The sequence below is a fragment of the Salvelinus namaycush genome, chromosome 29, assembly GCF_016432855.1.
Source record: "Salvelinus namaycush isolate Seneca chromosome 29, SaNama_1.0, whole genome shotgun sequence".
Lineage (NCBI taxonomy): Eukaryota > Metazoa > Chordata > Actinopteri > Salmoniformes > Salmonidae > Salvelinus > Salvelinus namaycush.
Genome location: NC_052335.1, coordinates 13,459,652 through 13,465,711, shown reverse-complemented (window position 1 = coordinate 13,465,711; position 6,060 = coordinate 13,459,652).

Genomic DNA, 6,060 nt, shown 5'->3' with positions numbered 1-6,060 from the left:
ATTTCACACCGTAGTTGCATTTAAATATACACAGAGTATACCAAACATTAGGAACACCTTCCTAATATTGAGTTGCACCCCCCCTTTTGCACTCAGAACAGCCTCAGTTTGTCTGGGCATGGACTCTACAAGGTGTCGAAAGCGTTCCACAGGGATGCTGGCCCACGTTGACTCCAATGCTTCACACAGTTGTGTCAAGTTAGCTGGATGTCCTTTGGGTGGTGGACCATTCTTGATACATACGGGAAACTGTTGAGCATGAAAAACCCAGCAGCGTTGCAGTTCTTGACACAAACCGGTGCACCTGGCACCTACTACCATACCCCGTTTAAACAAACTTAAATATTTTGTCTTGCCAATTCACCCTCTGAATGGGACACATACACAATCCATGTCTCTATTGTCTCAAGGCTTAAAATCCTTCTTTAACTGGTCTCCTCCCCTTCATCTACACTGATTGAAGTGGATTTAACAAGTGACATCAATAAGGGATCATAGCTTTCACCTGGATTTACCTGGTCAGTCTGTCATGGAAAGATCAAATCAATCACGTTCACAGATATCTCATTGAAGGTAAACGCTGCAGATGTGAGCTCAATTGGAATCATCCCTTAAACGTCAAGCAGGCTGTAATGCTTAAGATTGAAATCTGGCCTTAAAGGAAAAATCCACTGAAAAACTATTTTTTAATTTTATTTTTTAAACTTTTTAATTAGTCCACTGTTAATACAGTCCCAAAATGTTTTGCATGTCAGCAGTCAAGTTTTTTGGACTAACTCAGGGCACACAGGTCAAAGAGGTGTGCCCAATCACAAGACTAGTTAATGTTTGAGACAACACTAAGGGTTTTATTTTAACAAACCTAATGCAAATGGTAAATCTAAGTGCTGGCATAGTGCTATAGGTCTAGGGGTGTGTCAGAAATATGTTTGCTATTTTCACAGCAGTTATTATGAACACAATAGTTGGCAGAAGTGGCTGGGTTTTGATGAATAAACAAGTTTTAGGTGTGATGAGGGCTTGGCCAATCAAGGCCTTCCATGGCTTAATACCTCATGCATTTTTCTCAAATTCTGTATATTATTGCGTTGTCATCAACTCCAATTTCGGTTAGGGGCACAGAATATTCTCCTAGTCCATTGTGGATTGATACTACAGTTTATTAAATAGCATAGGCAACAGTATTAAAAAAATCCACTGTTTGCTCAATATCTTTGGAGTGTTGACAGTCAACATTATTGTAATTAGCTGAAATGCGTATAGGCCTTTATGCATCGCACTTATCCTCAAATAAAAAATACTAGGCTCCCGTAAATTGTATTGTATGTGTGAGGCATATTCTCAATAAACAAGATATAGCCTTGGCCTACTGTTGATACAGCGTTATAGTACTGAAAATGTTGAATAGCCTGTGTTTGGAGGAGCGCGTCTTTGGTAACTGGACAAGAGCTGGTCTTTGGAAATGGGAATGGATACAAGCCGTATGGAGTATGCTATGCACTGCAGGTAGGCCTATGTGAATTGTGAATATTGGCAAAAGTCACAAGTTGACATTTTAGAAATGTTTTATGGATAGGCTCTTTGGCCAATACATGGCCGGGATAAGAACAATACAGTAGACACATTGCTGTTGTAACAGCTTTCGTTATAGTAGGGTAAGGGTAGCCTACTACAAGGGCTTGTTTTTTAATCAAATGAAACGGAAAACAAGCCATTGTTACAGGAAAATAACTTAAATGTTTCTAAATATGAGTTTCACCAGATTATCTCAGCTCTCGTTCCATGATGGGTCGTCATATATAGCCTACATGTATGGAATTTTAACGCACATCCAAAATAATAAAAGGCGCTGTAATAACCTACATACTGTAGGTGTGGCGTTGCACAGGATGTATTCACTGTTTTGCTGCTGACAAATTTGATATTTTAACAAAGCTCTGGTGATTAAGATTTATTTGAAAGCAGTCTCACGAGCCAAACCCTTCATCGATAGTCTTGACTACTTGGCGAATGCATTGGGTATGACAAAACAACTGCCTTCATTGAGAGCGGAGGCTACGCTTTGTTTTTAATCAAATGAAACAAAATTTGGGGGGAAAAAACACTTGTTATGTATGATTCAAAATTCGAGGTTTAAGGCACAAAAAGCACATACTGTAGCTCTGTTCCATGTGCATATGGGCACCGTGCGTCACGGCTGGCTGGCTGCGCTTCCGCCGTCAAAATCCATGCCATAACCAACCGTGTTACCACTAAGACCAGCTTTCAGTTGCTCTTAAATATCCCCACCAGGCGCATACTGGAAATTGGCACTTTTAAAGGACACACTTCAGATATTACCACCTCTCCCACCTCAGCGCAAACGAGCTCATATAATACAGTCAAATTAACAATCTTGGATCTAGGGTTTGAAAATACACTGAACAAAAATATAAACGCAACATGTAAAGTGTTGGTCCCATGTTTCACGAGCTGAAATAAATGATCACAGAAATGTTCCATATGCACAAAAATCGCATATCTCTCAAATTTTGTGCACACATTTGTTTACATCCCTGTTAGTGAGCATTTCTCCTTTCTCCTATTAAGAAGCTGATTAAACAGCATGATCATTGCACAGGTGCACCATGTGCTGGGGACAATAAAAGGCCACTCTAAAATGTGCCGTTTTGTCACACAACACAATGCCACATATTTATCAAGTTTTGAGAGAGTGTGTAATTGGCATGCTGACTGCTGAAATGTCCACCAGAGCTGTTGCGAGAATTGAATGTTAATTTCTCTACCATCATGCCGCTTCAACGTAGTTTTAGAAAATTTGGCAGTACGTCCAACTGGCCTCACAACTGCAGACCGCATGTAACCACACCAGCTCAGGACCGCCACATCCAGTTTCTTCATCTGCGTGATTGTCTGAGACCAGCCATCCAGACAGCTGATGAAACTGTGGGTTTGTACAACCGAATAATTTCTGCACAAACTGTCAGAAACTGTCTCAGGGAAGCTCATCTTCGTGCTTGTCGTCCTCACCAGGGTCTTGATCTGACTTCAGTGGGCAAATGCTGGCCACTGGCACGCTGGAGAAATGTGCACTTCACGGATTAATCCCGGTTTAAACTTTACCAGGCAGATAACAGACAGCATGTACAGTTGAAGTCAGAAGTTTACATACACCTTAGCCAAATACATTTAAACTCAGTTTTTCACAATTTCTGACATTTAATCCTAGTAAATATTCCCTGTTTTAGGTCAATTAGGATCACCACTTTATTTTAAGAATGTGAAATGTCAGAATAATAGTTGAGATAATTTATTTCAGCTTTCATTTCTTTCGTCACATTCCCATTGGGTCAGAAGTTTACATACACTCAATTAGTATTTGGTAGTATTGTCTTTAAATTGTTTAACTTTGGTCAAACGTTTCGGGTAGCGTTCCACAAGCTTCCCACAATAAATTGGGTGAATTTTGGCCCATTCCTCCTGACAGAGCTGGTGTAACTGAGTCAGGGTTGTAGGCCTCGTTGCTCGCACATGCATTTTCAGTTCTACCCACACATTTTCTATAGGATTGCGGTCAGGGCTTTGTGATGGCCACTCCAATACATTGACTTTGTTGTCCTTAAGCCATTTTGCCACAACTTTGGAAGTGTGCTTGGGGTACTTGTCCATTTGAAAGACCCATTTGCGACCAAGCTTTAACTTTGACTGATGTCTTGAGATGTTGCTTCAACATATCCACATCATTTTTAATTCTCATGATGCTATCTATTTTGTGAAGTGCACCAGTCCCTCCTGCAGTAAAGCACCCCCACAACATGATGCCGCCACCCCTGTGCTTCATGGTTGGGATGGTGTTCTTCGGCTTGCAAGCGTCCCCCTTGTTCCTTCAAACATAACGATGGTCATTTTGGCCAAACAGTTCTATTTTTGTTTCATCAGAACAGAGGACATTTCTCCAAAAAGTAGAATCTTTGTCCCCATGTGCAGTTGCAAACCGTAGTCTGGCTTTTTTATGGCGGTTTTGGAGCAGTGGCTTCTTCCTTGCTGAGCGGCCTTTCAGGTTATGTCGATATAAGACTAGTTTTACTATGAATATATACTTTTGAACCTGTTTCCTCCAGCATCTTCACAAGGTCCTTTGCTGTTGTTCTGGGATTGATTTGCACTTTTCGCACCAAAGTACGTTCATCTCTAGGAGACAGAACGTGTCTCCCTCCTGAGTGGTATGACGGCTGCGTGGTCCCATGGTGTTTATACTTGCGTACTATTGTTTGTACAGATGAATGTGGTACCTTCAGGTGTTTGTAAATTGCTCCCAGGGATGAACCAGGCTTGTGGAGGTCTACAATTTTTCTTTGTCTTGGCTAATTTCTTTTGATTGTCCCATGATGTCAAGCAAAGAGGCACTGAGTTTGAAGGTAGGCCTTGAAATAAATCCACAGGTACACCCCCAATTGACTCAAATGATGTCAATTAGCCTATCAGAATCTTCTAAAGCCATGACATAATTTTCTGGAATTTTCCAAGCTGTTTAAAGGCACAGTCAACTTAGTGTATGTAAACCTTTGACCCACTGGAATTGTGATACAGTGAATTATAAGTGAAATAATCCGTCTGTAAATAATTGTTGGAAAAATTACTTGTGTCATGCACAAAGAAGATGTCCTCACCGACTTGCCAAAACTGTAGTTTGTTAACAAGAAATGTGTGTAGTGGTTGAAAAACGAGTTAATGACTCCAACCTAATTGTATGTAAACTTCCCGACTTCAACAGTATGGCTTGGTGTAGGTGAGCGGTTTGCTAATGTCATTGTTGTGAACAGAGTGCCCCATGGTCGAGGTGGGGTTATGGTATGGGCAGGCATAACCTACAGACAACGAACACAATTGCATTTTATCAATGCCAACAAGCCGTGACAAGATCCTGTGGCCCATTGTCGTGCCATTCATCCGCCACCACCACCTCATGTTCCAGCATGATAATGCATGGCCCCGTGTCGCAAGGATCTGTACACAATTCCTGGAAGCTAAAAATGTCCCAGTTCTTCCAAGGCCTGCATAATCACCAGCCGTGTCACCCATTGACCGTGTTTGGGATGCTCTGGATCAACGTGTACAACAGCGTGTTCCAGTTCCCGCCAATGTAATGCAACTTTGCACAGCCATTGAAGAGGAGTGGGACAACATTCCACAGGCCACAATCAACAGTTTGATCTATGCAAAGGAGATGTGCCGCGCTGCATGAGGCAAATGGTGAGAACGAGGGAGAGCTCGTTTTTTAAAAGTTTGTTGTTTTGAAAGTATATTGGAAAATTTCTTAGTGGCTAGCTAACTTTTTAGTTTGGATCCCGTGATCCCTGCAACCCTTAAAGAGTTGCAGTCTGTTTTGGAATGGGTGGCCAGTAAAATACTGGTCCTGAACATCTCTAAAACTAAAAGCATTGTATTTGGTACAAATCATTCCCTAAGTTTTCGACCTTAGCTGAATAAGGTAATGAATGGTGTGGCTGTTCAACAAGTTGAGGAAACTAAATTACTTGGCATTACCTTAGATTGTAAACTGTCATGGTCAAAACATTGATTCAATGGTTGTAAAAATGGGGAAAGGTCTGTCCATAATAAAGATATGCTCTGCTTTTTTGACACCACACTCCAAAAAGAAAGTTCTGCAGGCTCTAGTTTTGTCTTATCTTGATTATTGTCCAGTTGTGTGGTTGAGTGCTGCAAGGAAAGACCTAGTTAAACTGCAGCTGGCCCAGAACAGAGCGGCACGTTTTGCTCTTCATTGTAATCAGAGGGCTGATATAAATACTATGCATGCCAATCTCTCTTGGCTAAGTGTTGAGGAGAGACTGACTGCATCACTTCTTATTTTTATAAGAAACATTGTGTTGAAAATCCCAAGTTGTTTGCATAGTCAACTTACACACAGCTCTGACACACACACTTACTCCACCAGACATGCCACCAGGGGTCTTTTCACAGTCCTCAAATACAGAACAAATTCAAGAAAGCGTACAGTATTATATAGAGACAATATTGCATGGAACGCTATTCCAT